General features: G+C 45.9%; 1 protein-coding gene across 2 annotated transcripts in view; it reads right to left on the bottom strand.

The window, feature by feature from the left end:
- The window catches only part of MGRN1 (mahogunin ring finger 1), a 30,215-nt gene extending 20,452 nt beyond the window's left edge, over positions 1 to 9,763 (bottom strand). The window contains exon 1 of one of the 2 annotated variants that reach the window (XM_088464507.1): positions 9,514 to 9,763. The gene's annotated coding sequence lies outside the window, so the exon portion shown is untranslated. The remainder of the gene's footprint in view (positions 1 to 9,513) is intronic. The other variant, XM_088464508.1, reaches the window with a different exon arrangement.
- Positions 9,764 to 17,846: the final 8,083 nt, after the last annotated feature.

Here is a 17,846-nt window from a genome sequence, read left to right as displayed (position 1 = left end):
GCACTATACCTGTCTGTCTGTATATGGACAATGCGTATAGGCACTATACCTGTCTGTCTGTATATGGACACTGCATAGGCACTACACCTGTATGTCTGTATATAGACACTGCATATAGGCACTACACCTGTCTGTCTGTATATAGACACTGCATATAGGCACTACACCTGTCTGTATATAGACACTGCATATAGGCACTATACCTGTATGTCTGTATATAGACACTGCATATAGGCACTATACCTGTATGTCTGTATATAGACACTGCATAGGCACTATACCTGTCTCTCTGTATATGGACAATGCGTATAGGCACTATACCTGTATGTCTGTATAAAGACACTGCATAGGCACTATACCTGTATGTCTGTATAAAGACACTGCATAGGCACTATACCTGTATGTCTGTATATGGACAATGCATATAGGCACTATACCTGTATGTCTGTATATAGACACTGCATATAGGCACTACACCTGTCTGTCTGTATATGGACAATGCGTATAGGCACTATACCTGTATGTCTGTATAAAGACACTGCATAGGCACTATACCTTTATGTCTGTATATAGACACTGCATAGGCACTATACCTGTCTGTCTGTATATGGACAATGCATATAGGCACTACACCTGTATGTCTGTATATAGACACTGCATATAGGCACTACACCTGTCTGTCTGTATATGGACAATGCGTATAGGCACTACACCTGTATGTCTGTATAGGTATAGTGCCTGCATAGGCGCTATACCTGTCTCTCTGTATATGGACAATGCGTGTAGGCACTATACCTGTATGTCTGTATATAGACACTGCATAGGCACTACACCTGTATGTCTGTATATAGACACTGCATAGGCACTATACCTATCTGTCTGTATATAGACACTGCATAGGCACTATACCTGTCTGTCTGTATATGGACAATGCATATAGGCACTACACCTGTATGTCTGTATATAGACACTGCATATAGGCACTACACCTGTGTCTGTATATAGACACTGCATATAGGCACTACACCTGTCTGTATATAGGCACTATACCTGTATGTCTGTATATAGACACTGCATATAGGCACTATACCTGTATGTCTGTATATAGACACTGCATAGGCACTATACCTGTATGTCTGTATATAGACACTGCATATAGGCACTATACCTGTCTGTCTGTATATAGACACTGCATATAGGCACTACACCTTTATGTCTGTATATAGACACTGCATAGGCACTATACCTGTCTGTCTGTATATGGACAAAGCATAGGCACTACACCTGTATGTCTGTATATAGACACTGCATAGGCACTATACCTGTCTCATATGGACAATGCGTATAGGCACTATACCTGTCTGTCTGTATATAGACACAGCATATAGGCACTACACCTGTCTGTCTGTATATAGACACTGCATAGGCACTATACCTGTCTCTCTGTATATGGACAATGCGTATAGGCACTATACCTGTATGTCTGTATAAAGACACTGCATAGGCACTATACCTGTATGTCTGTATAAAGACACTGCATAGGCACTATACCTGTCTGTCTGTATATGGACAATGCATATAGGCACTATACCTGTCTGTCTGTATATAGACACTGCATAGGCACTATACCTGTCTGTCTGTATATGGACAATGCATATAGGCACTACACCTGTATGTCTGTATATAGACACTGCATATAGGCACTACACCTGTCTGTCTGTATATAGACACTGCATATAGGCACTATACCTGTCTGTCTGTATATGGACAATGCGTATAGGTACTACACCTGTATGTCTGTATAGGTATAGTGCCTGCATAGGCACTATACCTGTCTCTCTGTATATGGACAATGCGTATAGGCACTATACCTGTATGTCTGTATATGGACAATGCGTATAGGCACTACACCTGTATGTCTGTATAGGTATAGTGCCTGCATAGGCACTATACCTGTATGTCTGTATATGGACAATGCATATAGGCACTACACCTGTCTGTCTGTATATAGACACTGCATAGGCACTATACCTGTCTGTCTGTATATAGACACTGCATATAGGCACTACACCTGTATGTCTGTATATAGACACTGCATATAGGCACTATACCTGTCTGTCTGTATATGGACAATGCGTATAGGCACTACACCTGTATGTCTGTATAGGTATAGTGCCTGCATAGGCACTATACCTGTCTCTCTGTATATGGACAATGCGTATAGGCACTATACCTGTATGTCTGTATATGGACAATGCGTATAGGCACTACACCTGTATGTCTGTATAGGTATAGTGCCTGCATAGGCACTATACCTGTATGTCTGTATATGGACAATGCATATAGGCACTACACCTGTCTGTCTGTATATAGACACTGCATAGGCACTATACCTGTATGTCTGTATATGGACAATGCATATAGGCACTACACCTGTCTGTCTGTATATAGACACTGCATATAGGCACTACACCTGTATGTCTGTATATAGACACTGCATAGGCACTATACCTGTATGTCTGTATATGGACAATGCATATAGGCACTACACCTGTCTGTCTGTATATAGACACTGCATATAGGCACTACACCTGTATGTCTGTATATAGACACTGCATATAGGCACTATACCTGTATGTCTGTATATAGACACTGCATATAGGCACTATACCTGTCTGTCTGTATATGGACAATGCGTATAGGCACTACACCTGTTTGTCTGTATAGGTATAGTGCCTGCATAGGCACTATACCTGTATGTCTGTATATGGACAATGCATATAGGCACTGCACCTGTCTGTCTGTATATAGACACTGCATAGGCACTATACCTGTCTGTCTGTATATAGACACTGCATAGGCACTATACCTGTCTGTCTGTATATGGACAATGCATATAGGGACTACACCTGTCTGTCTGTATATAGACACTGCATATAGGCACTATACCTGTATGTCTGTATATAGACACTGCATAGGCACTACACCTGTCTGTCTGTATATAGACACTGCATAGGCACTACACCTGTGTCTGTATATAGACACTGCATATAGGCACTACACCTGTCTGTATATAGACACTGCATATAGGCACTATACCTGTATGTCTGTATATAGACACTGCATATAGGTACTACACCTATCTGTCTGTATATAGACACTGCATAGGCACTATACCTGTATGTCTGTATATAGACACTGCATATAGGCACTATACCTGTATGTCTGTATATAGACACTGCATAGGCACTATACCTGTCTGTCTGTATATAGACACTGCATATAGGCACTATACCTGTCTGTCTGTATATAGACACTGCATAGGCACTACACCTGTCTGTCTGTATATAGACACTGCATATAGGTACTAGACCTGTATGTCTGTATATAGACACTGCATAGGCACTATACCTGTCTGTCTGTATATAGACACTGCATAGGCACTATACCTGTAGGTCTGTATATAGACACTGCATATAGGCACTGCACCTATCTGTCTGTATATAGACACTGCATAGGCACTATACCTGTATGTCTGTATATGGACAATGCATAGGCACTATACCTGTCTGTCTATGGACAATGCATAGGCACTACACCTGTCTGTCTGTATATAGACACTGCATAGGCACTATACCTGTATGTCTGTATATAGACACTGCATATAGGCACTACACCTGTCTGTCTGTATATAGACACTGCATAGGCAGTACACCTGTCTGTATATAGACACTGCATAGGCACTATACCTGTCTGTCTGTATATAGACACTGCATATAGGCACTATACCTGTATGTCTGTATATAGACACTGCATAGGCACTACACCTGTCTGACTGTATATAGACACTGCATAGGCACTACACCTGTCTGTCTGTATATAGACACTGCATAGGCACTATACCTGTCTGTCTATAGACACTGCATATAGGTACTACACCTGTCTGTCTGTATATAGACACTGCATAGGCACTATACCTGTATGTCTGTCTATGGACAATGCGTATAGGCACTACACCTGTCTGTCTGTATACAGACACTGCATAGGCACTATACCTGTCTGTCTGTATATAGACACTGCATAGGCACTACACCTGTCTGTCTGTATATAGACACTGCATAGGCACTATACCTGTATGTCTGTATATGGACAATGCGTATAGGCACTACACCTGTATGTCTGTATAGGTATAGTGCCTGCATAGGCACTATACCTGTATGTCTGTATATGGACAATGCATATAGGCACTACACCTGTCTGTCTGTATATAGACAATGCGTATAGGCACTACACCTGTATGTCTGTATAGGTATAGTGCCTGCATAGGCACTATACCTGTATGTCTGTATATGGACAATGCATATAGGCACTACGCCTGTCTGTCTGTATATAGACACTGCATAGGCACTATACCTGTCTGTCTGTATATAGACACTGCATATAGGCACTACACCTGTATGTCTGTATATAGACACTGCATATAGGCACTATACCTGTCTGTCTGTATATGGACAATGCGTATAGGCACTACACCTGTATGTCTGTATAGGTATAGTGCCTGCATAGGCACTATACCTGTCTCTCTGTATATGGACAATGCGTATAGGCACTATACCTGTATGTCTGTATATGGACAATGCGTATAGGCACTACACCTGTATGTCTGTATATAGACACTGCATATAGGCACTATACCTGTCTGTCTGTATATAGACACTGCATAGGCACTACACCTGTCTGTCTGTATATAGACACTGCATATAGGTACTAGACCTGTATGTCTGTATATAGACACTGCATAGGCACTATACCTGTCTGTCTGTATATAGACACTGCATAGGCACTATACCTGTAGGTCTGTATATAGACACTGCATATAGGCACTGCACCTGTCTGTATATGGACAATGCATAGGCACTACACCTGTATGTCTGTATATAGACACTGCATAGGCACTACACCTGTCTGTCTGTATATAGACACTGCATATAGGTACTACACCTATCTGTCTGTATATAGACACTGCATAGGCACTATACCTGTATGTCTGTATATGGACAATGCATATAGGCACTATACCTGTCTGTCTATGGACAATGCATAGGCACTACACCTGTCTGTCTGTATATAGACACTGCATAGGCACTATACCTGTATGTCTGTATATAGACACTGCATATAGGCACTACACCTGTCTGTCTGTATATAGACACTGCATAGGCAGTACACCTGTCTGTATATAGACACTGCATAGGCACTATACCTGTCTGTCTGTATATAGACACTGCATATAGGCACTATACCTGTATGTCTGTATATAGACACTGCATAGGCACTACACCTGTCTGACTGTATATAGACACTGCATAGGCACTACACCTGTCTGTCTGTATATAGACACTGCATAGGCACTATACCTGTCTGTCTATAGACACTGCATATAGGTACTACACCTGTCTGTCTGTATATAGACACTGCATAGGCACTATACCTGTATGTCTGTCTATGGACAATGCGTATAGGCACTACACCTGTCTGTCTGTATATAGACACTGCATAGGCACTATACCTGTCTGTCTGTATATAGACACTGCATAGGCACTACACCTGTCTGTCTGTATATAGACACTGCATAGGCACTATACCTGTATGTCTGTATATGGACAATGCATATAGGCACTATACCTGTATGTATATAGACACTGCATATAGGCACTATACCTGTCTGTATATAGACACTGCATAGGCACTACACCTGTATGTCTGTATGTAGACACTGCATAGGCACTATACCTGTGTGTCTGTATATAGACACTGCATATAGGTACTACACCTGTCTGTCTGTATATAGACACTGCATAGGCACTATACCTGTATGTCTGTATATAGACACTGCATATAGGCACTACACCTGTCTGTCTGTATATAGACACTGCATAGGCACTATACCTGTATGTCTGTATATAGACACTGCATATAGGCACTACACCTGTATGTCTGTATATAGACACTGCATATAGGCACTACACCTGTATGTCTGTATATAGACACTGCATAGGCACTACACCTGTATGTCTGTCTATGGACAATGCATAGGCACTACACCTGTCTGTCTGTACATAGACACTGCATAGGCACTATACCTGTATGTCTGTATATAGACACTGCATAGGCACTACACCTGTCTGTCTGTATATGGACAATGCATATAGGCACTATACCTGTATGTCTGTATATAGACACTGCATAGGCACTACACCTGTCTGTCTGTATATAGACACTGCATATAGGTACTACACCTATCTGTCTGTATATAGACACTGCATAGGCACTATACCTGTATGTCTGTATATGGACAATGCATATAGGCACTATACCTGTCTGTCTTTCTATGGACAATGCATAGGCACTACACCTGTCTGTCTGTATATAGACACTGCATAGGCACTATACCTGTATGTCTGTATATAGACACTGCATATAGGCACTACACCTGTCTGTCTGTATATAGACACTGCATAGGCAGTACACCTGTCTGTCTGTATATAGACACTGCATAGGCACTATACCTGTCTGTCTGTATATAGACACTGCATATAGGCACTATACCTGTCTGTCTGTATATAGACACTGCATAGGCACTATACCTGTCTGTCTGTATACACTGCATATAGGCACTACACCTGTCTGTCCGTATATAGACACTGCATAGGCACTATACCTGTCTGTCTGTATACACTGCATATAGGCACTACACCTGTCTGTCTGTCTGTATATGTACAATGCATATAGGCACTATACCTGTATGTCTGTATATAGACACTGCATAGGCACTATACCTGTATGTCTGTATATGGACAATGCGTATAGGCACTATACCTATCTGTATATAGACACTACATAGGCACTATACCTGTCTGTCTGTATATGGACAATGCGTATAGGCACTATACCTATCTGTATATAGACACTGCATAGGCACTATACCTATCTGTATATAGACACTGCATAGGCACTACACCTATCTGTATATAGGCACTATACCTGTCTGTCTGTATATGGACAATGCGTATAGGCACTATACCTATCTGTATATAGACACTGCATAGGCACTATACCTATCTGTATATAGACACTGCATAGGCACTACACCTATCTGTATATAGACACTGCATAGGCACTATACCTATCTGTATATAGACACTGCATAGGCACTATACCTATCTGTATATAGACACTGCATAGGCACTACACCTGTATGTCTGTATATAGACACTGCATAGGCACTATACCTGTCTGTCTGTATATGGACAATGCATATAGGCACTATACCTATCTGTATATAGACACTGCATAGGCACTATACCTATCTGTATATAGACACTGCATAGACACTATACATATAGGCGCTATACCTGTCTGTATACGGACACCGCATATAGACGCTATACTCTGTATATGGACCATGCATATAGGCACTATTCCTGTCTGTATACAGACACCGCATATAGGTGCTATACCTGTCTGTATACGGACACCGCATATAGGCACTATACCTGTCTGTATACGGACACAGCATATAGTCGCTATACCTGTCTGTATACGGACACCGCATATAGGCGCTATACCTGTCTGTATACGGACACAGCATATAGTCGCTATACCTGTCTGTATACGGACACCGCATATAGGCGCTATACCTGTCTGTATACGGACACAGCATATAGGCGCTATTCCTGTCTGTATACGGACACCGCATATAGGCACTATTCCTGTCTGTATACGGACACCGCATATAGGCGCTATTCCTGTCTGTATACGGACACCGCATATAGGCGCTATTCCTGTCTGTATACGGACACCGCATATAGGGCACTATACTCTGTATATGGACCATGCATATAGGCGCTATACCTGTCTGTATACGGACACAGCATATAGTCGCTATACCTGTCTGTATACGGACACCGCATATAGGCACTATTCCTGTCTGTATACGGACACCGCATATAAGCGCTATACCTGTCTGTATACGGACACCGCATATAGGGCACTATACTCTGTATATGGACCATGCATATAGGCGCTATACCTGTCTGTATACGGACACCGCATATAGGGCACTATACTCTGTATATGGACCATGCATATAGGCACTATTCCTGTCTGTATACGGACACCGCATATAGACGCTATACTCTGTATATGGACCATGCATATAGGCACTATTCCTGTCTGTATACAGACACCGCATATAGGCGCTATACCTGTCTGTATACGGACACCGCATATAGGCACTATACCTGTCTGTATACGGACACAGCATATAGTCGCTATACCTGTCTGTATACGGACACCGCATATAGGCGCTATACCTGTCTGTATACGGACACAGCATATAGTCGCTATACCTGTCTGTATACGGACACAGCATATAGTCGCTATACCTGTCTGTATACGGACACCGCATATAGGCACTATTCCTGTCTGTATACGGACACCGCATATAGGCGCTATTCCTGTCTGTATACGGACACCGCATATAGGCGCTATTCCTGTCTGTATACGGACACCGCATATAGGGCACTATACTCTGTATATGGACCATGCATATAGGCGCTATACCTGTCTGTATACGGACACAGCATATAGTCGCTATACCTGTCTGTATACGGACACAGCATATAGTCGCTATACCTGTCTGTATACGGACACCGCATATAGGCGCTATACCTGTCTGTATACGGACACAGCATATAGTCGCTATACCTGTCTGTATACGGACACAGCATATAGTCGCTATACCTGTCTGTATACGGACACCGCATATAGGCGCTATTCCTGTCTGTATACGGACACCGCATATAGGGCACTATACTCTGTATATGGACCATGCATATAGGCGCTATACCTGTCTGTATACGGACACAGCATATAGTCGCTATACCTGTCTGTATACGGACACAGCATATAGTCGCTATACCTGTCTGTATACGGACACAGCATATAGTCGCTATACCTGTCTGTATACGGACACCGCATATAGGCACTATTCCTGTCTGTATACGGACACCGCATATAGGCGCTATACCTGTCTGTATACGGACACCGCATATAGGGCACTATACTCTGTATATGGACCATGCATATAGGCGCTATACCTGTCTGTATACGGACACCGCATATAGGGCACTATACTCTGTATATGGACCATGCATATAGGCACTATTCCTGTCTGTATACGGACACCGCATATAGGGCACTATACTCTGTATATGGACCATGCATATAGGCGCTATACCTGCCTGTATATAATGATAAGCCAGTTAGCAGGCAGAGAGCACAGCATGAAGACTTATAAATATCTATATAACATAATATAACAATATTAAACAGTAAAGGGGGAGGCTGCCCAATTATGGCTGAGCGTGCTGGGACTAGTGGTTCCACAGCAGCAGTAAAGGCCTCAGGCTGCCTCCATGTGAGCTGGGGAGAGGGGCAGGGGACACATACGCTGCTCCCGGTGTTGTTGTTGTGGGTCTCTGGTCTGACTCTGGGCCCTGGGTCTTCTTCCCTTCCAGCACAGGCCACAGTGTTCACCGAAGATCCCAGCACTCCGCACGGAGCTCTGGGAGTTGTAGTTCTTACGCCTGGACGTCTCCACTACCGGGAACTGTGGCCAAAGTAGAGGAAGACTACAATTCCCGTCATGCCCCGCGCCGATGTCCCGGTAGAGTGGCGTCACCCGAAACAACAATGCCTTGGACTTTACCAACCAAGTCATCCGAGGGGAGAACAACTGAACTATGTGTAAATGAAATGGTCCTATCCGTCCGTTCCTAGGTCCAGACTCCAGAGTCCTCCTCAGAGCTCAGCAGATATAACACAACAACAGTGTCTGTCACCACTGTGCCCGGTCACAGTCCCCTCTCTGTGTCTAGTCACTGACCCCTCAGCACCCATTCTATGCCCCTCTCTGTGCCCAGACACTGACCCCTCTGCACCCATTCTATGCCCCTCTCTGTGCTCAGACACTGACCCCTCTGTACCCACTCTATGCCCCTCTCTGTGCTCAGACACTGACCCCTCTGTGCCCAGTCTATGCCCCTCTCTGTGCCCAGTCACTGACCCCTCAGCACCCATTCTATGCCCCTCTCTGTGCTCAGACACTGACCCCTCTGTGCCCAGTCACTGACCCCTCAGCACCCATTCTATGCCCCTCTCTGTGCTCAGACACTGACCCCTCTGTACCCAGTCTATGCCCCTCTCTGTGCCCAGACACTGACCCCTCTGTACCCAGTCCATGCCCCTCTCTGTGCCTAGTCACTGCCCCATCTGTGCCCAGTCACGTCTGTCCCTCTCTGTGCCCAGTCACTGACCCCTCTATACCCAGTCTATGCCCCTCTCTGTGCCTAGTCACTGCCCCATCTGTGCCCAGTCACGTCTGTCTACTCTGTGCCCAGTCATATCTAGCTAGTGTACCTGGTTATGGTCCTCTCTGTGCACCCTATGTACCTAGCTACTGCCCTCCGTGCACCCGATGTACCTAATTACTGCCCTCCGTGCACCCTATGTACATAGCTACTGCCCTCCGTGCACCCGATGTACTTAGCTACTGCCCTCCGTGCACCCCATGTACCTAGCTACTGCCCTCCGTGCACCCGATGTACCTAGCTACTGCCCTCCGTGCACCCCATGTACCTAGCTACTGCCCTCCGTGCACCCCATGTAACTAGGTACTGCCCTCCGTGCACCCCATGTACCTAGCTACTGCCCTCCGTGCACCCCATGTAACTAGGTACTGCCCTCCGTGCACCCCATGTACCTAGCTACTGCCCTCCGTGCACCCCATGTACCTAGCTACTGCCCTCCGTGCACCCCATGTACCTAGCTACTGCCCTCCGTGCACCCCATGTCCCTGGCTACTGCCCTCCGTGCACCCCATGTCCCTGGCTACTGCCCTCCGTGCACCCCATGTCCCTGGCTACTGCCCTCCGTGCACCCCATGTACCTAGTTACTGCCCTCCGTGCACCCCATGTACCTAGTTACTGCCCTCCGTGCACCCCATGTAACTAGTTACTGCCCTCCGTGCACCCCATGTACCTAGTTACTGCCCTCCGTGCACCCCATGTACCTAGTTACTGCCCTCCGTGCACCCTATGTACCTAGTCACTGCCCTCCGTGCACCCTATGTACCTAGTCACTGCCCTCCGTGCACCCTATGTACCTAGTCACTGCCCCCCCATACCCCTTTCCTGCACACACACTGTTGTAAAGTGACCACTCTGTTCCCAATCACTGTTCCTCTGTATTCCGTCCTCATTTTAACTACTTCATAGTCGGATTGCTGCAGTGTGATGTGACACCTTGTGTACTAAATTGCTACAGTAGGACTACACTTGACCCCCACAGCGTTCAACAGCTGCAGTGTCAGTCCGCTTAGCGTCTCCAGTTGGAATCTACAGCAGTGTGATTCCTTTTAACCCCTTCACTGCCAATGTCTGCGGTGTGATTCCTTTTAACCCCTTCAGGGCCAAACTGCTGCTGTGTAACTTTGCTTAACCACTTCAGTGCCAACGGCAGCAGTGAGACTCCACTTAACTCATTCAATTCCAAACAGCTACAATGTGACTCCACTTAATCCAATTATTAACAAGCCAGAGTACTACTATTAACCAACTCTGTGCTAAACTGCGAACGTGGCTTGTATACTAAAAACACAAATATCACATGATATATTTACTGTACAAATAAAATCCAAATCCAAGGGGTAAATTTACTAAAGTGAGAGTTTTTAGAAGTTGAGATGTTGCCCATAGCAACCAATCAGATTCTATTATCTTCTAGAAGGTGCTAGATAATTGTTAAGTAGAATCTGATTGGTTGCCATGGGCAACATCTCCACTTCTAAACACTCGCACTTTAGTAATTTTACGCCCCAGTGTACCAAAAACCCCAGTGTAACTCCATTGTTGCTACCAGTTGAAAACAAATCTGGGTGCAGCGTACAGCTAGTCAATGAATGCCCTTACGTACCTGGCATTCTGATCCGTTTTTTTTTTTTTTAATAGCACCAATTAATTATTTCCACTGATGCAATTGAAAGTGAAAATAGGTGGTAAACAAACAACCAGGAACACGAACTATTCTTGCACTGGTTCAAAACCAGAAAAGCAGGTTACACTACAACTATGAACTTAATATAACCTCTGGGCGTAAATGACATAGCATTGTATGCAATCCCCTCCAATTAATATAAATACATGCATGACAGAGATTATGGGTAAGGAACCCCAGCATTGGGAACCGTAGAAGTCTTGCGGGATCTAGTCTTACAGAGGAGAGGAAGAAGTATAGAGGATTCTCTGTGTGTAAACTGGCCAGACAAACACCCTTTTTAAGCTAGATGCACACCTCTAGGATAAGAGCAAGCATCCATGACAGCTGAAACTATCCAGAGAACGGTTTTCTGTATACACACAACACAATTATCATTCTTATAAAGGGGCCTATCCATTAGGCGACCTGAACGTCTAGCGTTCATACCTTCAGGTCGCCGAGGTGCGGTGCCCGCACTGAATGGCGTTCACTGAACGTCATTCAGTGCAGGAGACCGACCTCCTATCTCTGAACGTCCCAAACCTGACGAGCGTCGCCAGGTTGACGGGCATGTTCAGTAGACAGTCGGGGACAGCAAGGACCCAGTGTGCACGCGTATCTCTGGTCCTTGCCGGCTATCCATTACCCGACTTTGTGTACGATGCGACCAAAATCTCCTGGTTTTGGTCAGATTGCTCACAAAGTCGGGTAATGGATAGGCCCCTTAAGAATGATAAATTTCCCTAAAGATCGATGAGGCATACTTGCCTACCCTCCCGGAACGGCCAGGAGGCTCCCAGAAAACACTCCCGGCCACCCGCAAAGGTGGACAACACCAGACGCCAACACCGGCCGCACCCCCACACCGGCGTTCCGTTTCCCCATGCAGCCGCCCACCAATACAATACAAGTGGGAGGTCCGGGGGAAACCGATGACGCAGTTCACTCTGAAAAGCATCGTGGCCCCGCCCCCTGCTGCACAATGCCTGCAATCCTCTCGGAGGAGGCAGCCAGATTATCGGCCACTGTGTGCTGAGGTGATGTTTTTTACTTGCAGTTTGCATACCTCCCAACTGTCCCAATTTCAGCGGGACGGTCCCGTGTTTCTAGCACTGTCCCATCCCAGCTGCGGGCAGTCGGGAGGTTGGGGACACTCCGGCACCACCGCAGCTCTGCTAAGTAGAGAGAAGAGCCGGTAAAGCTCAAAGGATGCGTCATCCATTTAGTGCAGGGAGGAGGCTGGGGGCAGCCCAGCAGCTGACAGAGGGCCTGATTCAGAGCCGGACGCCCTGAACGAGCGCCCGCTATGAATCAGGGCCGTCCTTCTCTAACAGAGCCGAAAGCACTCCCAGTGACATCACTTGTGATGTCAGTGGGGCCGGCCCTAGACGGTAGTCGTTCCCATGGGAACGCCTCCGTCTGGGCAGCCACGCCCCCGGTGCGCCCACCAAAGGGGGCGTGCTGTCGATGTCTTTGTAGCGAGACCCGGAGCGACGGCTTGGCCGTAGCTATCCGGGTCTCACGCATGTGCACGACGTAGCCAACTCCGTCGTGCGCATGCGCACTGGGCCAACATCGACCCGCTTGCGAGCACATAGCGCTCGCGAGCGTCAGGCCCAGAGTGCTGAACTCGCCTCCAGCATGACGTAAAATGGGAGGCGTGACAGGCGGCCACGCCCCCAAAGCGGCATCATACATGGGGTCTGGACTTTGACATCTCAGATACTGTGAGGCATGAGTTTGTCAGGCGATGTGCATCACTCCTGATGTTGGAAGCCGATCTGACGGGCTTGTGAGAAGCCGTCTGCTCCGGGTGCTGTGTATACATGGTGCAATAATCTGACTGACCAGCCGAGAATTGGCTGATCGACCTGATTATTGACAGTGTGTAACTAGTATTACATTACCAAGCCAAGGCCCACAGGGATATCTTACTTCTGTGACTGAAGCTGGGTACACACTGTACAATTTGTCATGCAATCATGGTACCGGTGACCATCTACACGACCAGCGTTTCATAAATTGTGTGATTGCATCATCCCATCTGATCGTGCAGCGCGTACGAGGTGATATAATCATGCATCGCATCATTGCGTGTCTTAAATTGGAGGTATGCATCTAGCAATATAGTGTATGAAATACAAATATATAAAAATATTAATACTAAATCTTTTTACCTAATACATACTTCCTAACTTTTTATGGTGGGGAAATGGAGCAATGAGTGTGCAGCGGATCGAGTGCAAGAAAGAGGTATGGTCATGTGTCCTGGGGCATGGTCACATCCTCTTCCGGCATGTTAAGTGTTTCTGACCCACTGGTTTGCTCCCAGCTTCCTTCCATTCAAAAAATAAAATACATTTTTAGGGACATATTTTAAAAACCTGGGACTGTTACTGAATATTAAGGACTGATGGTGGCTATGATATTAGGCCTGGGCGAGTAAAGACCTTCGAGCCTGCATCTTCATGGTCACCATAGAGACAGCTGCCATTTGTCGCTTTCCTCAGCTAGGACTTGTTTCCACTTCTGTGTGTCGTGCACTTGTCCTCAGAGAGTTGAACCCATCTCATGCTTACTGGGAACATCAGTGGCCTTAGCAATCCCACACCAGAGGCCGGACACTTGTAAAACCCAAAAGAGTTCATTAAATTGTGAGTAGTGCAAAATCGCTATTTCCGGAGAGATGTTCGGGAGATGTTCAGTGCCCACAAAGTGCCGTTGCCGGCTTTCCCACGCCATCACAAATGTACATTGCCGGCATCCACCACACATCGTTGCTAGGGATGGCAATCGACCATCGATGTTTAACATCAATGGTTTGTCATTGATGGCATGAGCCAATGGTTCACTGTCGTTGATGGTACAAAGTCAAAGTATGTTTTTCTCCCCCCCCTCCATGTACCTGATCACAGAGCTTAGCTCCGCCTCCCAACACACCAAACGAAGCCCCACCCCCACTCCCTGATTGGCCCTCTACACGGCCAGTATTAAAGCAGGGATGACCATCAGTGGATGAAACTATCAATGCTTCACAGGCAATGGTTTCATACCATCGATGTCATCCACCAATGGTACCAGTGATGGCGACCATCGATGGGTAACCTACTGATGGTCATCCCTTATCATTGCTAATTGGTTTGATCTAAAAAAGAAAACAGACTCTGGATATTGTCGAATAGACTTTTAAGCCAGGTACACACTAGACAATGTGTGTACCCAGCGACGGCATAATATATCTGTACATACTGCATGATCTGGTGTATGACCGCCAAATATATCATTCCCCCGCCGCATCCAGAAGCATGTGTCGGCCGCCAGATCTTCAGATTGTCGCAACAGTGTGTACACACTGGACGATGTGGACGATTTGTTGTTCAGATTCGCCTCAAAACGACAGATCATCCAATTTATCGTCTAGTGCACGGGTAGCCAACCTCGGTCCTCAAGAGCTACTAACAGTTCACGTTTTCCAGACCACCTAGCTGGTGCACAGAGCACAGGTGTGTTCATTACTCACTAACACATTTCAAAAGATCCACAGATGAAGCTAATTATTTATTTTGTGATTCTATGAGGAGACCTGGAAAACATGCACTATTGGTAGCTCTCGAGGACCAGGGTTGGCTACCCCGGTCTAGTGTGTACCCATCTTTAGGATGACCTTAGACCAGAGGTTCTCCAACCCGGTCCTCAGGACCCCACACAGTTCATGTTTTGCAGGTCACCCAGCAGGTGCACAGGTGTACTCATTACTCACTGACACATTTTAAACATTACACAGATGGAGCTAATTAGCTTACTTGTAATTCTGTGAGGAGACCTGGAAAACATGCACTGTTTGGGGTCCTGAGGACCGAGTTTGAGAACCTGTGGCTCAGAATGCTGGGAATATTACATAATGTAAGTATAGGTACACCTCACCGCCTTTGTTTGATGAGACAAAGAAAAACAGATTTACAGTTTAACTCCATTTACAAAGAGGCTGAGGGCCTGATACAGAGATTTCTGTAAATCCGATGTTGTCTGATCTGCGTATGGGCATGTGCACGTCCGGGGGTCTATGTATCAAGCAATGAAAAGCGTGGAGAAGTGAACCAGTGAAGTTGCCAATAGCAACCAATCAGCATTGAGGTAGCATTTATCAAGTACAGTCTATAAAAATAATAGGTAGGAGCTGATTGGTTGCCATGGGCAACGACTCCACTGGTCCACTCCATACTTTTCATTGCTTGGTGGTACATAAACCCCCTGGTCCTGCCATGTGGGTCGCAGTGCCCCAAAGGCCGCAGCATGACTGACACGGAAGCAGCTTCACTAGCCCTGGCAGCGTGACTTTGCCGGAAATCCTGAGTAACCCAATGGTCACGCAGTTCATCCGATGCCGCCTCTTCGGACGCAGAAGCGGATCAGAGAAGTCGGCAGTAAGCGTCTTTTTACTTAAGACGCCTCCTGCGGCTTCTGCATATGTTGGCACAGCAGCCGCTTACAAAGAGACGCAGCAGCTGTGACGATACCTGAAATATTTGGATTAGGCCCCTGAGTTGGGAAATCTGTTTGGTTCATGCACTACTGGAATCAGTAATAATTCTATGATATGTACTGTGCCCAGTAATGTATTGCAGCAGCAGGTCATCTGCTAGTGCACAGACTATACTACACTGACTGCATATTATTCCCAGGGAGTGACGTCATCATGACCAGGAAACCCGGGTCATGCACTCACACCGCCTGCCAGCCTGGCCTGTCCATCACCAGCAAGCCACGCCCACACCATCCGCTCCTGCACTGCTATTGGTGAGCGGCATGTTTACCTTATATGGCCTGACACTGCCACAGCTCAGGCTCCTATTGGCCGGGAGCTGAGCCTGCATGATGACCTCACTACACAAACAAAACGGTGCATGCCGGGAAATGTAGTTCCCAGCATGTGAGCAGCCAGTAATGTGATTATCCTGTCATGCACTACTCTCTTTATTATCAGCATGAGCCAGAGACATTAATCTGCAAATCTAAGTGGGGTTATATCCTGAAAAGCATTGCATTAAATCTGCAGCACTACACACAGATGTATGTTGCATGAAATCAGGCATGAGACATTCTGTGGGTCTCCAATCCTAATTTACAGGGTTATAATAATGATACAAATAATATTGTGGTACTATAAGTCCTAGCATGTCCTCATGTCCTGATCAGTTAGTTTGGAAAAATCTTTTGCCTATAGGAAAACTATTTGTACATAGCAGCCGATACCTTTTCAGTAGGAACTCTGTTTCATACAAATAACACACACATTTACATGTGCAGGCAAATGTGCCTCACAGGGGTCAATTCGGTGAACTGCGGGCGATGCCAGTCATGTGCCATTGAAGCGGCGTTGGAGCGACCACCACGGCACCACATACTATCCCCTATGTCATCCCAAAATTGCATATTTTGGTTTGGACTCGGGTTGTGTATTAAAATACACGATCTCGGGGCTGCCATAGGTGCGCACTAAATCGCAGGCATTGGCCCCTGTATTTGAATAGGCCCCATAATGTTATATTCATTGATGTTGTAAGTGACCAGATGTGTACTTGAATATGTGCTGTACATAGCTCACATTTATATGTTTCCCTGGTATAATTAGTTTTAAAGTTTTGTTTTTCTCTCAGAAAACATCCCTGTATTTTATATTGATTAGCTACACAGTAGCACTTCTGGTAGACCGCTTGTGGCACCATATAAAATAGTAACAATGGCA

This window comes from Taudactylus pleione, unplaced genomic scaffold, assembly GCF_031769625.1.
Source record: "Taudactylus pleione unplaced genomic scaffold, aTauple2 ptg000061l, whole genome shotgun sequence".
NCBI classification, from domain to species: domain Eukaryota; kingdom Metazoa; phylum Chordata; class Amphibia; order Anura; family Myobatrachidae; genus Taudactylus; species Taudactylus pleione.
The sequence above is the reverse complement of the archived record's forward strand: the minus strand, read 5'-3'. Positions and strand labels throughout refer to the sequence as shown.